Below are 16,954 nucleotides of genomic sequence, written 5' to 3' on the forward strand. Positions count from 1 at the left end.
TATAAAACATAAAGAAGGGGGATAATACCAACGATGATCATAGATCTTAGATTTTTTTTCTAATCTATTTAACTTTATAAATGAAAAGGCAGAGGTACGCAGTGCTCATATGACTTTTTAAGGTCCTTTCCTCAGGGGTAAGAATTAGAGTCTAGTATACATCATGTTCAGTTTGGCAGGGTTTTCATATGTCATGCTACTTCCTGTGACACTGTTACCTAATGAGGGCAAAGAACATTGATTTTTTAGATCTTGAGTTACTACAAAACAGATACAGATAAACTTTTTTGGTCATAAAAACTAACAAAAAAAATTGAGTCAGCATTCCAAAACATTTCACAAGTTAAAATCCTATAGAGACAAATGTGTGTTCTCTCACTGTTCCTTCTAGCAAAAACAGACAGGTGGTATATATAGATTAGTCAGCCAGGAACTTGGTTTATTTCTGACTTGTGAGCTCTCACTGCCAATTTCAATTTTGACAGTAGCTTATTAAAATATATTGGACAAGCTATTGTTCTTTGTATGAGCATGTCCTCGTTACACAAAGAAAATACTGAACACAAACCTGGCAAAGACTTGCACAACAGCTGCAGTTATTGGCACCAGCGACTGCTCCCTTTAGGAAATATTCTCTTCAAACATAAGATTATCACCCTTTAATTCTGCATGTCTCATTCGCACTTGGAATACCCTTCTCCAAACCTAACCCCTGACACCCCTGAGAAAATGTGTTGACTTTCTTTACCTTCTTACCCTCCCACAGTGGGCACTCCCTAGCCTTTTTCTCTTTTCTCACTAACTAAATGCTTCCTTGGGACATTTAACCTATCATATTAGTTCATGTGACACCAAATCAACATATTTAGCAATTCAAGTTTCTCTTTATATGTGTTAGTAGTTGAATCTCTGCACTCCTAATTTCAAAAGTTGACATTCTCGACCCTACAATCTCAGATGTGAACTTATTTGGGGTTAGGAGGCTGCAGACATATGTAATTGGCTAAAATGTGGTAAAACTGAAGAAAGTTCTCACCCTAATCAATAAATTGATTTTCTTATAAAAAGGAGAAATTGAAACATAGCACAGGGACAATATAGTGTGAAAATGAATGCAGACATTAGAGTAGTAGTTTCATTAGTCAAGGAATGCCAAAAATTCCTCAGCAATCATCGAAAAAGATTCTCCTACACATATCACAAAAGGATTAAGTCCTGCTGAGACTGATCATAGATTTCTAGCTTTCAGTCCTGTAAGACAAGACATTTTTGTTGTTTATCCTACCTTGTTTGTGGTATGTTGTTTTGGCAAGGGTGAAAACTGATATAAAATGGAAGATGCTGTACTAGTATATTGTCAGGAAATTCAATTTCCTTTTCCTTCCTCAGCACAGATTAAGATGATGTTTCCCAGTTCTTGTCATAAAAAGTGTATGTTCTGATCAGTAGATTTCAAGTAGAAATATTTTTCTCAAGCTTGATACATAAAGAGTGCACATATGTGCATTTCCTTTCTGGTGGCTATCCTAGAGAACACCCCAGAACAAGTGGACCATATGTCAAAGATGGAAACACCACGGACTAACTCTATGTGCAGCACAAGATGCCCTACACACCAACCCCCAGCCAGTATACTTCAGTTTGCTAGCTGCCCAGGTAATAGTTCTGGTTACAGTTCCTGTCACTTTTATTTTTTATAAATGGCTGGTCAACATGATGCATATTGTAAGAACCAGTCTTCAATTGACAAAGCCATTCTGTCTCTGAACTTTCTGCTTTCTTATTCCATATAAGCTCTAGCCCACCAACGATCCAGGTCTGATGTTTTGGAAATGATACCAATCAGTGTCCATCAATGTAAATAAATCTTCCTCCAAATCCCAGGTGTTATTTCAGTGCTCCTGTTTGCTCTTCTCAGAAGATGAGTAGCCTCACTTGACTACCAGTTGGAGTGTAAGATAAGCACTGAGTAAGCCTAATGTTATGGTAAGCCACTGAAATTTAGGAACTTCATTCAAGAGAGAATCCAAGATTATTCATTTTACTAAGTAAATTTTGTTACTTTCCATGTGCATTTATCCTTTTAAAATTTTATTTAAGTGATCAGTAAATATTAGGAATCAAATAATAAAAGGTAAATTCAAAGTCTATGTGCCTCCTAAATTTATATGCTTGTGTGTTTTCCATATTAATTCTCATATAAACTGATTGTCTTTCTGAGCTTGCTCTTTATAAAATTTACTTTAAATTCTGCTTATTTCTGCATCTTTATTTTCCCAATGCTCAGATTTTTCACATGAAATTCCTTGATAAAATACCTTAAAAATTTCTCCCAAGGGAATGCATTCCTGTATTTCACCACTCCCATATAGATCAATTTAATAGTTTGGAACTAATTCTATTATTTCATATCTAGACTTAATATCTGAAAACCGTCTTCTAGTACTTGTGTGCTCTATGCAAGTGGTCTTAAAATTACTGATTGTCATAAAATTGATATCCACAGACATCATTAAAAACAGAATTTATTATAATAGAAAATGTAAGAGTACAGAATAAAAACATAAAATATGTTCTTAATAAGTACACATTATTAATTTAACCAAAATTTTATTATATATGTTATACATGTGCATGTATATGTAGGAAATATATTTACTGGTTGTCATTCCAATATAAATAACTATGGATTTATTTGCAACTGGCATTAATATTTAAAGAAGCACCTTTTTGGGGGGCTGGGGATTTAGTTCAGCAGCGTAAGCACCTGACTTGCAAGCCGACAGTGGTGAGTTCGATCCCCAGTACCAATAAAAAGGAAAAAGACAAAAAAAAAGAAAAAGAAAAAAGCACCTTTTATTACATCAATTCTAGCCTAAGAGTAATGCAAAAGTCCTCCTATATTATATGAAATTAATATTTTATACCATATTCAAATATTAACCTCTGGTAGAGTTGGGTAGTTTGTACTTTACACAACTTCATGTTATATAAACATTTTTTCTGGCTTTTCCTATTGGTTGAGAGCCATTTGTATAGCTCTACTTCTATACCATCATCTAACAAATCTTCACTGTCATTCAAAAGCCTTCACACATGTCATAATATTTATGCAGTTTCCCCTGATATCCTACACCAAATGATGTCCCTTATGTCTCTCAATATTGTGAAAATATTTTGGGCCCTTAACCCAGCGTCTCTCACATTCTATCTGCCATTACTGCTTTCTTTATATTTGCCCCATCATAACATTTGAGTATAAGACATAAGGACTAGGAGGTGAAGATCTATATTTTAGTAAATATACCCAGTAACTGTGAAGCTACTCTAATTCCAAATTCACTGAGAAACACTGAGAACAGTAAAAGGAACAGAAACAGAAATCCGTCCACACTAATAAAATGCAGGTGATAAAAAAGCAAAAATTAACAAACTATAATTTAATTGATCATAAAGAATGTCTGATGCTAAAACATGGACCTGAATTAACTGAGGAATATATAGAAAGTGTTGAAGTATTCCAGCTTTGAAAGGCTGTCCTTGAGGAGCTTGGAGACATTAGACAATGACAGAAAATTTTCTTATGAGGCTTTGAGTTTTAGAAATATCTTCCTAATGCACTTAGCTATCAATAGGACAGTATGTGACATATGCTTGAAAAGATTCTTCCCCAGATTTATTGCCCTGGAATTGTTATTTCTATCACATGATCTGAATGGCTACCACATTATAAAAGAATCCATTATTTATTTTCAATATTCAATATTATATATACATTCTTGAACAAATGCACAAATAACAAGGCAAATTTCCTCAAAGAAACTTAAAGATAATTTCAGTAAACATATTTACACATACAATAATGAATTAGATAATTGTGAAAAATAAGCAATGAATTCAAATTTAACATAAGAATATCCTCTCAGTTTCAAATTTGAGTAAGAACTAGTATAAACTATTTTTATTGCAAAAATCAAATCATAATTTTTTTCAAATAAATGGCTCTTAGTACGACCTTCCCATACATGGATATGTTTTACAGTAGTTTTCTCCACTCTTTCTATCGCACTTTTCTCTTCCTACCCTTACTCCTCTTCCTTTCTCTGCCTTATTCTTCCTTATTAGATTCCCTTCTACCTAGATCCTTTTAGGTAAATATGGTTAACTATGACCATCAGTGAAAAATAAAATGTAGATAAAAAGGATAGAGATGTCCACAAGTTGTGAATCTCAAAAAGAAAAATTCAAGGATGCTGGGAAACCAAGCAATCAGCTCACTTCCCTGTTAAGCAGCTGTGGCATAGTAGACTGTGGCTGCCCCAGGGGGAGAATCACAGAGACTCCTGAGATCCACGCCATGTTGGAACTTAGAGCACTGGGAAATCAAGCAACCATCTTGCTTCCCTGCTAAGCAGTAGTGAGCTTCCTGTTGTGTGGGCTGAGAATTAAACATCCCCCCACCTTAGCAAATAGGAACCAGAGATCTGAGCATCTCTTGAGAGGCTCACCGTATGCAATATAGCGAATAAGGGAGATTTCTTTCTGCCATCTCTTTTAAGGCAAATATTTTTACCACTGTTTTGCTTTATTTTGATTAATGGTATTGCTCTATTCAATATTCTGTTTTTATAAGTTCTATAATGTTCTGTATTTTGTTTAATTTTGCTATCCCTGATTGTAAGAAAAACTATTGTGAAAATAACGAGATACATGCTGGTACATATTACTGTTATCCTGGTTAAAAAAAAAAAAAAAGAAAAATTCACTTTTATATCTCTTTTAAACTTCAGTGTACATATTTCTTACCATGCCTGAAATATAACATTACTAATGACATTACTGAAATATAATGACATTACTTTGTTTGAATTCTTTGCTATGGAATTGTTAAGATCATACTAAATCTCCAGATTCTGGTCTAAAGAAGGAGTGAGAAAAAATGGCAGCTTGCTAAGGGATTGGATGCAGAGTCTCTGCAATGAAATCAGATCAGATGATAGAATATGACAACATAGAAAGGGCCAGATGAATGGATAACGATTCTTATTAAACAAGGCAGTAACTGAAGGGAAAAATAAAACTAGGAAAAGGAAGGAAACGTACGGGTGGGGAGCTGAAGCCTGACGTGCTCACTGAGCCCTAGTCCATGCTGTACTAGGCATGCCAAGATGATCCAAGGTTGTGCTGAGACCATGGGTGCTGACAATGGGAGTCATCGAATCCTGGGCCCTTAATGGGAGGATGTGGTACAGTGAGCAGTAGATCCAAGGGGAAGAGCTATGTTGACTCTCAGTAACTGCTAGAAATTGGGACCTGGGCCCCCACAATGCAGAAGAGCCAGCTGGGTGTGCCAGAGGAGACTGCGAGGAGCTCCTGGATTCCGAAGCCAAACACTGTGCAGTTTTCTGACTGATCCATGCTGTGCTGGGAACACAGTGAAGACACGTGGTGCAGTATGCAGTGGACCCAAGAGGAAGATCTGCATTGATTCCCAGTGAGTGCTAGGGACTGGGTCCTGCAGCTGTTTTCACTGGCTGGAGGACTGTCGGTGTCGCTCCCGGCCTGCAGGAAGAACACGCGACAGATTCTGACGGTGTGCAATCTTGCCTTTATTTGTCTCCGCGTGGGCCCCGCGAGGCCTCCTCTCTGCCACCAGCCCTTTCTCGCCGGTGGACTTTCTCTATCTCTCTCTGTACTTCCTCTCGTGGCGGGAGAGGCATTCACTTTTATAGGGTAACAGTGGCCAATCAGTTCAAAGCGCGCGATGCGGGCTGATTGGCTAACATCAGTTGTTGCTAGGCAGACTATCTTACAGAGTGGGTTGTTTAAGTCGCCAGGGCAATCAGGGGGCAGGAAGCAGGTGCCAACTTGGCTCACTCGATGGGAGGGGTAATCTAGCTCAGGCTTTGCTCTTTCTTACAGGCCTCACGTCCGCCAAGTAAGGCGACCGGGCTCGGCCGCGGCTCCCAACAGAGGACATCTTGGAGTTGGGCAGAGCCCGGCTCCATGATGATGTCAGATAGTCACCTCTGGTACAGAGAAGTCTGGTGGAGGACCACTTGGAGTTGGGCAGAGCTCACCGCAGTGACATCAGTCAGCCACCCCTGGCATAGAGAGAACTGGCAGGATCTGCTGGGGCTGAACTACACCTCTGGTTGGGACCCAATAAGCAGATGCAAAATTGTTGCAACTCTGTGATGCAAGGTACAGCCTACCTTGCAGATTGAGGCTGGCACAGTGGCTTGAGGCTATCCTGCACCATCCCTGCATCTCTATGTGTACCTCAGATAACAGTAAATTGGGGAAGCAATAAAAACTCCAGCACTCTTTGGAAAATCCTTAGGCAATATGGAGAGGGTCAGAGACACCCAGGACACACCAGTCTGAAAGAAAACAGAAACATGACAAGAGACAGAAACTTAAAAAAAAATCTCCAGCTGCCAAACCTGGGGAAATAAGCCCAGGGGAAGTAAATACAGAAGAGAACCAGTACAGTAACCATCCAATACTAGAGATAGCATCAACGGACATAAAGAAATATCTTCATGACCTCATAGATGAATTTAAAACTGTACTTCTGATCCAAGTGAGGCAAGATATAAAAAGATTAATGAAGGAAATAATAATCCCCTCCCAAGAGAACACAGATGGAAGAACAGAGGAAATCAGAAAAGACAGATAAACCTCTGATGAAGAATTTAAACATAACTTAGAATACATGAAATGGATCCAAAGAGATTTACCAAACTAAAAATTCCATTGAAAACTGGCAAAATGCCTTGACAGAAACTAAAGTTAGCCTTTTGAAACTTGAAGAGAGAGTTATGATATATGATCATGAAAGAAAAGACCTCTTAAAAATAATGAGGAGCCAGAAAGAAACAATTCAAAGGCTAGAAGAAGACAAAAGGATACATAACTTAAGAATAAAGCACGTGAGTGAGGAAGTAGGAGTAACTAAAAATGAATTACAGAGAGTATTAATAGATATATTAAAGGAAAACTTCCCAAGCAGAGGAAAAAGAAATGATATCCAGATAAAAGAGGCATACAGAACTCCAGCCACCTACAACCAAAATAGATCTACACCCAGACATATAATAATCAAGATTCCAGAAATTCACCAAAAGGACAGAATACTAAAAGCAGCCATGAAAAGAAGCAGATTACCTACAATGGGAAAAGTATCAAAATAATAAGAGACTTACCAACACAAACTCTCAAATTGAGAAGAGCCTGGGGTGAAATAATCCAAGCTCTGAAAGAAAATAATTTGCAACCAAGACTGATGTACCCAGAAAAACTCTCTCTCAAAATTAATGGAGAAATAAGATGTTTCCAAGACAAGGAGGAACTGTGGGAGTTCATGGCCACCAACCCAACACTACAGAGAGTGCTGAAGGACATTCCAGAGTGAGAGAGGATGGGATAGCAGGATTCCAGCAACAGTGGCAGAGAGGCCTCAATGAACAGGGCAGACAGTGGAATGAGGGAGTAAGGTGGACAAATTATAGCAGTAAAGTGGAGTAGCAGACATGAGGCAGAGACGGTAAGCTATAATCTTTAATATAGATAGTCTTGATACGCTAAAATAAAAAAAAAACAGGCATAGTAGATTAGGAATTAGGCTCCATCAAGATGCTCTGAATGGGAAATACACTCAACTGAAGGAGGGTTAATAAACTGAAAGTCTAAGATGAGAAAGCAAAGCTATATGTGACAGGAACCAGAGAGAAATAGGGACAACTCATCCAGCAGCTGCAGATAGATAGTAAAGCTATGACACTTTTGGGCAGTGTAGAACTACCCAGCTGGAAGGAAGGAAACCCCTATGACTTTAGTGAGTAAAGGAGCACAGCTCAAGATCAAGCTTAAGGGTAAAAAGTTTTAGCAACACTCAGATAGACAATGGTTTGGCCCCCTAATCTAAAAACTAAAGGGGATAGTGAAACCCAAAACATGCAAAGCATCCTGATAAGGGGAAAGGTGAAAAATAGCCTAAAAAGTGAAGGCAGCGGTTATTGTAAATAGTGTATCAGGATTTAAAAGACACAGTAGTCTTATCACACTATTTAGTTTGATTTTATTTTATTCTGGTCTGTCCACTCATATCAGATTTCAGGGCACAGACATCTAACCCAAAAAGAGCAGATTATATCATGGTAACTATTCTTAATTTCCTATTGACTTAAACTGAAACCCTGTATTTCTTACATTGTCTTACTTTGACTGATCTTATTTGAATCTGGTTTGTTAGACCACGGTTTTGCCTTGAATGATTTTATTTGAATTTGGTGTGCTTGATAGTATCAAATCTAAAAGCAGAGGCAACTACTCGGAAGATGACAAGATGTAAATGATATCCATACCAGTTTTGATTATTAACTGCTCTCAAGTCCTACAATGTTTTCAAACTTGTGTTTTTATAAAAATAGCTATGTAATACTATGTTTAACTATATTAAGTATGATGATGTGGACAAGTCTATTGAAAATAACAAGAGAAAGCAGAGTAACTATGGTAGATCATCTAATATTGTCATCTTATGTGTCTTTTTCATTGCATGTTTCTCAAGGAATTTGTCTTGCTGTCTTGTTATGATCTTTTTTTCCCTATAATACAGAGAGAGAATAGATATACATGTAGAAATTCACACATGGGAAGAATTTTTTAAACTATTTATGGGAACAGATTATATAATGCAAGATGTAATGAACAGATACTCTGAAGAAGAGACACTAAGAAACCCAATGCTAATTCTGTAACATTATGGTATAAAATCTAGCAATACTATTATTCACTGTTCAGAGTGATATTAGTCTAGTCTCTTAAGTTCAATTTCAGCATACGTAGACATAGGGACAGCTACTATGAAGGGAATGAGAGACACTATGGTAGTCATTATTGACTTCCCAATTATTGGATCTTGAAGACCTAAAAATCCTTCATCATCCTGTAATGATCTATTAGTTCTATAATATGCAGTATGTATTCAGTGTGTGTGAAGATGGGGACAAATATTTGGAAGAAAACTACAGAAAATAAGATAAACAGTGAAGATCTCCAGTGGACTTGCTTTGAAATCTGTATTTCTTTAAATTGTTTCTTTTTTTTTTTTTTTTTTTTTTTTTGTCTTTCTCCTTTTTATCAGTACCGGGGATCAAACTCACGACTGCCTGCTTGCAATGCAGGTGCTTATGCTGCTGAGCTAAATCACCAGCCCCCCATTTTTTTCTTTATAAACTGTTTTTTTCTGTTTTGACATGTTTAGTCTTACCCTATTTAAGATAAAAAATATGTGTGTAGGACTGATAACCATGTTACACAAAGTTTTTGTTGGATCATTGAGCAGAACTGTTGGAAGTGTCACTATTTGAATGTCACTTTGTATGCTTTAATTTTCTAACCTGAATAACTATTTCTAAGATGACAATATGTAATTTACCAACTAATGATTTCTTACTGTTTATTTTTCTGTAATTCTGTATTATTTCTACCCATTTTTTGGTTTCTTTCTAAAGAAATCTCCAGGTTCTGGAATGGTCTGAAGAATATCCTAATCTCATTTTTAAGTATTGGGCCTATGTCTTTGAAGCCTTGAATTCCCATTCCATTGGTACCACTTTCCTATGAAGTAATTAGTCATGGCACATAACAAATTTAGAATCACTTTTTCTGCAGAAGCAAATTATTCTTGGTATACATTCAAAAATAAAATGTAAATAGTATTCATTATTTATTAGTTACCATTTTATTGCTCAGACAAAATGTCCAACACCCACAAGTTCAAGGAGGAGAGGTTAATTCTGGCACATAGATTGTAAATACTTCAATCTATAGTTGACTGACTCCAAGACAAGGTAGAATGACGGAGGAGAAATGGATCCTGACAACACAGTAAAGAAGCAGAGAGATGATCAAGTGTTGTGGGAAGCTATATTCCTCCAAAATTCACTCCCTGACACTCCTCCTTTGACTAGACTTCACTTCCCAAAAACACATTTATCCACTAATGAGTATCTCACTCATGGTCTAACCACCTCCCTAAAGCCTAAAATATTCACCTCCAGAAATTTAAATAAAAATTGTCCTATTGGACTTTCTGCAATATTAAAAACCTGATAATAATTTGTCTTTAAAGCATGGTTACTGTGTTTTAAGAATACAAGTTAGAATAGTATAAAATGTATCACAATGCAATCGGTCAAGAAATATAATATTTTAGGCAATTGTACCTAGAACATGTTTTCTCATTCAAAGATCTGGACTTAATGTCTGTAGATGAACAACAATATACTAAAGACATTTTATTTTGGCATTGGAGGTAGAACTCAGAACTTCTTCCCTCTCACTAAGTCATTAAGATGCACAGACTGGGTTGGAACTTGTGTTTCTCTTTGCCTCAGCCCCCAAAAATGCAGAGATTACAGTGTGTCACCCAATCCAGATTATGACATTTTTCATAAAACAATAAAAAATTAGGTAAGGGAAAACAATTACACCTATGTTATAACTTAGATGAAAGTAAAATTCAAAATGTTTGGATTGTTCAGAGTGAAGCATTATGATTTAGGTAAAAATTAGTTCTATTTTAGGGAAATATTTTTTGACAGGTATGTCAAACTGCACATTTTTACATTCTAGTAAATTTTACATGAATCTAAATTTATAAACCTTTATAGATAAGCCAACTATGGCATATTGAAAACTATTTGGTTTGGATAAGCAGAATAAATATTAGACATAAAAATTCTCTCAATAGTTTATTCCATAACATTTCAAAAGTAACTAATCCTTTTTATGAACACAATCAGGGCCAAGAATACTCCCAAAATCCTTATAAATATCATTTAATTTTTATGACAATCTTGTGAAATAGATATCATGCTTGTAAAAGATTCTGATTGAGGGTCCTTACTCTAGAATTGATTCTACCATTCATAATGGTTTGTTGTCCATTGTGTGTGTGTGTGCACGTTGTATCTTTGGCATGTGGAACAGAAGACCATTTCCTGCAATCTTTACCAAATGAACTCCTTATTTCCTGATTGTAGCTTTAAGGAGTCTATTTCTGCAACCTTAGCTGCAGTATCTGTACACTCACAAACATATGCACATTTTGCCCATTGTTACATCTCCAATCTACCAGAATACCCAAATCCAGTGGTTTATGCATGGATTTAATGATAGAGTATAAGTAAAACCCTGCAATGAATGCAACCTCTAAAAATCCCTCTTTTTTTACTGATACATAGTGATTTTTAAAAATTCTGAGTATGAATCCATAAGAAAATATTGAATAACTCATATATTAATAGTATTTGAACAAATCTAATATGGACATGAGCAACAAATTACTTGTGATCTATTCTTGTCTTAAAATTTATTCATCTGAGTGTTACCTTTGCAGTAAACACATGAAAATATCCACAATCCCCTAGTTTTTTTTTGTCCACTCTTATTACATCATGCTTTATTCCTTGATAGACCACACACTTGACTGAAATATTTGGAGATCTCACATTTATCGCGAGACACATTTAGTAATGCACATTTCTAGTAAGACTTTTAATACTCATTGCTTTTATCTTGAGTGCATTTCCATCTAAAAAATCTTATCAAATAGGCAAGTTTTATTTCACTGCTAATTATTATTATTTTATCAAATTTCTGGTTGAGATTGATTATGAAGATGAGAACAATGATAGGAAGAAAATAATAGAAGTTAACAAAATATAAAAGATAAGAAAGATTTTATCTTAGCTCACTTCAATTTAAGCTGCCTTTACACTCTTATGTGTGCCTAATATAATTTCTCTTATAATGTTCTAACAAATTCCTTTCATGAGAACCTCTGTCCTATAGTTTGTTTGACTTGAATGATACAACTGGCTAGGAGTCGCTGCTTTTCAAGTTCTCTACAAAACCTGCAGACTGCTGTTCACTTTTGAGTTAGTTGTAGGATTTCCTTTCATTGTAGGTGACCTTTTAAAGTAAGATCATAGCTGTGATTTCCCTTTCCCTGGTAATATTTATATGGACATACAGGTAACATTTATATGACCTTTGCATTGATAAAAGCAGGGTTGAGTATTACAAACCCAGGTCAATGCAATAGTAATTTTCAGATAAATTCTAAAAGAATTAGTCTCTTTAAATTCAAGAAAGCAAGTTACACATTTCTTGTTTATATTGCTGTATGAGATTGCTAGCATCAGTGTCTTCTAACTTCAAGAAACATAAATGAGAAATTTGAATATTCCTATGGCATCACTGTCCTGAAGGGGAGGGAGAGAAATAGAAACCCTTATTTTTCCTTGAAATTTACATTCTAAGACTTTGCACTCTAAGAAAATTCCCAAATTCATCTCTCTTTGCTTAATCTATTTTGGTAATTCAGAACTGTAGAAAGACCTACAGCCAATGGCACAATTTTAATTCTTTTTGGTAAAATCAACATTTAATGAATCCTCACACACACTTTGCTGTCAGACAACAATTATATTTGTATTTTTATCATTCAGGTATAAAGGTCTCATCTCATCTCATGTTAATATTTATAATATTTATATAACTGGTATTTTATTAATGTATAACAACTGATTATGTTGTAACTCATACTATTTTTTAAAAAAAGAAAATATTTCAAGAAAGTATAACCTCAGAACCTTGCTTGGAACCTGGTAGGGTCCCACCCAGAGTCCTCAGTCAACCAGGCACCTGTGGGTAGGTTCTATGGGGCCTGGTTGGGCCCTGCCCAGCAACCCTGAGTGTCCAGGAAACCACTTGCACTCAGTGTCACAAGTTGAAAGCCTGCACAGAAAAACCTATCCAGCCATACAACCTCAGCACCTCATGCAAAACCTGGTAGAGCCCAGGACAATGATCCCAAGCAGCTGTGGAGCTTTGGTGCACTAAGTAGCATGAACTGAAGACCCACATAGTGTACTCCATCTAGCTGTTCAGTCCTGGTACTCGAATCAAAACCTGATAGAGTCCTGTGCAGCAACCTGAGGCAGTCCAGGATCTTCACAGTACCACATGGGGTGTGTTGAAGGCAAATCCAGCACACTCCCAACATTTGAGGAGTCTTTGAGTTCCACTAGGGACCTGATAAGGAATAATGACCTCCACTCTACTGGGAAAACTCTACAGTATGAACAGATATCCTCAACCCAGAAAGCAACTGACACCTTGCATTCAGGTTATCATGAAGAATACAGGAAAATGACAAAATGATAAAACAAAATGTAATCTCAAATGCCCATCCCATCCTATCCCATCCCATCCCATCCCATCCCATCTCATCCCTTCCCAGACAAACCTAAGAGAAAATGACATGTAAGAAAATTAAACCGTACACCTGAAACTTCTGAAATGATAGCAACTGAAGTAAAGAAGTAACTCGATGAAGCTGTAAAGGAACTCAGATCAGAAGTAATCTCACACGTAAAAAAAGAAATGATAAATATAATAAAAGAAATGCTGAACGCATCTTAAGAAGACATAGTAAAAAAATACTGAGGAGCATTGAAAAAAGATGGAAAACTTAAAAACAAACAAGAATGCATGAAAGAGATTTGAAAAGGTATACTGGAAATCAAAAGAAGCTGGCAAAACCAACTCACTGAAACTGAAGACAGACTTTCAGACCTCTAAGACAAATTGCAGCTAGGAAAAGGGAAAGATCTTTTAAAAATAACAAGGAGTTAGGAAATAACAGTTCAAAAGTTGCAAAATGACACAATGAAAAACAATATAAGATTGATAGGTAAAAAAAGAAGCTGACAACACAAATGATATCAAAAGACTATTTACAGAAGTAATAGACAAAAATTCCGAAATATGGGAAAGGAAAATGATATACAGATAAGTGAAGCATGTGGAACTCAAATTATCCATAATAAAAAATGAATCGACATTCAGGCCTATAATAATCAACACCACTGTACTTCAACATAAGAAGAAAAAGTTAAAAGCTGTTAATGAGAAGAAATAGATTACCTATAAAGGAAAGCCCATCTGAATCAACACAAACAACGAAGTCAAGAAGAGTATGCAGTGAGGTATTTCAAATCCTAAAGGAAAACAAGTTTTAACACACACTGATGAACCCTGCAAAACTGTCCTTCAAAATAGATGGAGAAATAAGATAATTCCATGACAAAAAAATAGCTGAATAACTTCATGACCACCAACTAACCCTGCAAAGAAAACTGAAGGATATTATAGATAAACATACAAATAACTAAGTTCTCAAGAAAATCAACAGGACAAAACCACTAAGCAAGGCAAATAATTAAACAAAGAGGAAAGGTAAAGAACAAACAGCAGAAAGATAACATTACTAAAAAAGCCAATAAACAACATTTCTCACTATTAATGTAAAGGGCCTCAACTCATGAACTGAAAGAAACAGACTGGCAGAATGCATTAAGAAACAATATCCGACCACATGCTGTATAAAAGAAACCCATTTAGCTCAAAAGAAGATTCATAAATGGAAAGTCAAAGGATGGAAAGCAATACTTCATGCAACAGGAACCTTCCCAAAAAGCAGGGGTAACTGTTTCTTTGAAGATAATATGAACTTCAAACCAAGAATGATCAAAGAGATAAAGAAGATCACTACATAATAGTTAGGGGAAAACTTCAAGAGGAAGAGATAACAATAACTTAAATATATATTCAGCAAATACAGGAGAACACAGCTGTATAAAACAAATATTATTAGAAACAAAAATCAAATAAGCACTAGCACAATTATAACAGGAGATCTTAACACCACATTGGCACAGAGACAGATGAACTAGACAGAAAATCAGCAAAGAAACAACAGAATTGAATCAATCCTGTGAATAAATGGACTTAATACATGTGTACAGAGTATCTCACTCAACAACATCAGAATATACATTCTCAGCTGCACATGGGACATTGTATAAAATAGACCATATATTAGTTCATGGAACATGCTTAAATAAATAGAAAAGAATAAAAATTATCCCATGCATATTATCTGATCACAGTGTCATGAAACTAGTAATTAATGACAAAGTAAGCAGCAAAAGCTTCATAAACATATGGATATTAAATAACATGCTCCTAAACAATCAATGGATCAGAGAGGAAATTAAAGAAGAAGTTAAAAAATGTCTAGTAGCAAATTAAAATACAAATACAACTTGCTGAAACCTGTGGGATATAATAAAGCAGTCTCAGAAGGAAATCTATTGCAGTGAGTTCCCACATCAGGAAAACAGAACAAACACAAATAAACAACCTGATGCTACACCTCAAACACCCAGAAAAAAGAAGAGCAAGTCAAGCCCAAAACCCAAAAAGGCAGGAAACGATAAGATCAGTCCAAAAATTAATGCAATAGAGACTAAGAAAACAAAACAAAGAATTAACAAATCAAAGAATTAGTTCTTTGAAAGAATAAACAAAATTGATAAGACCCTAGCCAATTTATTTTAAAAAAAGGAAAGAAAAAACTCAAATTCAGGCAATAAGGAATGAAAAGCGCAAAATCACTGTGGAAATACAGTGGATGTGGAAATACAGAGGATCATCAATACCTGCTTCAAAAACCTCTATTCTCACAGGTTCAACAACACAGAAGAAATGGACAAGTTCCTAGAAACATACGAACTACCAAAGCTGGATCAAGAAGATGTAAAACTGCTGAATAACCCAATTTTAATTAATGAAATTGAAAATGTTATTAAAACTTTACTGACAAAGAAAAACCCAGGTACTGATGGATTCACAGCTGAATTCTATAAGAAATTCAAGGAAGACTTAATGCTAACACTCCCCAAATTCTTCAATGAAAATGAAAGGCAAGCAATTCTCCCTAACTCATTCCTGGAAGCAAATATTACCCTAATACCAAAAGCAGAGAAAGACCCAATCAAAAAAGAGCCGCAAGCCAATCTCCCTAAAGAACAGAGATGTAAAAATTCTCAATAAACAGAATGTAGTGAATCATCAAGAATATTATATACCACAATCTAGTAGGATTCATCCCAGGAATGCAGGAATGCAGGGATAGTTTAACATATGCAAATCAATAAATGTAATACACCATAGCAATAGAGCCAAAAAAAGCATTTGATAAAGTCTAACACTCATTCATGATAAGAACCCTAAAAAAATTGGAATGGATGGTTTTTACTCAATCTGATAAAAGCTGTCCATGACAAACCAAGAGCCAGTATCATATTAAATGATGAAAAATGAAATCTTATACTCTAAAGTCAAGAACAAGACAAGGATGTCCACTATCACCACTCCTATGCAATATAGTGCTGGAAATATTAGCTAGAGCAATTAGACAAAAATAAATAATATTCCTCTACACAAAAAACTCACTGAGGGAAAAAATAAGAGAAGCTACAACCTTCACAATAGCATCCAAAAGGATGAAGTACTTGAGAATCAATCTAACAAAGGAAATGAAAGATCTATTCAGTGAAAATTACAGTACCCTGAAAAATGAAATTTAAGAGAATCTCAGAAGATGGAAAGACATTCCTTGTTCATGGTTAGGAAGAATAACATTGTGAAAATGGCCATTCTCCCAAAACTGGTATACAGATTTAATACATTTCCAATCAAAATGCCATTAGCAGGCTTCACAGATGTCGAGAAATCATTCCTAAAATTCATCTGGAACCAGAAAAGAGCTAGAATACAAAGGCCACTCTGGGCAACAAAGACAAGCCACAAGGCACCACAACCCCAGAATGGAAGTTTTAATACAAAGCTACTGTGATAAAATCAGCACAGTACTGGAATAAAAACAGATCTGATAATCAATGAAATAGATTTGATTATATAACCACAACTACAAATACACTCAACCACCTTGTCTTTGACAAAGGATTGAAACATGTGCACTGGAAGAAAGATAGCCTCTCTAATAAGTGGTGCTGGAAAAACTGGCTTT

Source organism: Cavia porcellus, unplaced genomic scaffold (genome assembly GCF_034190915.1).
Source record: "Cavia porcellus strain 051 isolate PalLab524CR breed Dunkin Hartley unplaced genomic scaffold, mCavPor4.1 scaffold_22, whole genome shotgun sequence".
Classification (NCBI taxonomy): domain Eukaryota; kingdom Metazoa; phylum Chordata; class Mammalia; order Rodentia; family Caviidae; genus Cavia; species Cavia porcellus.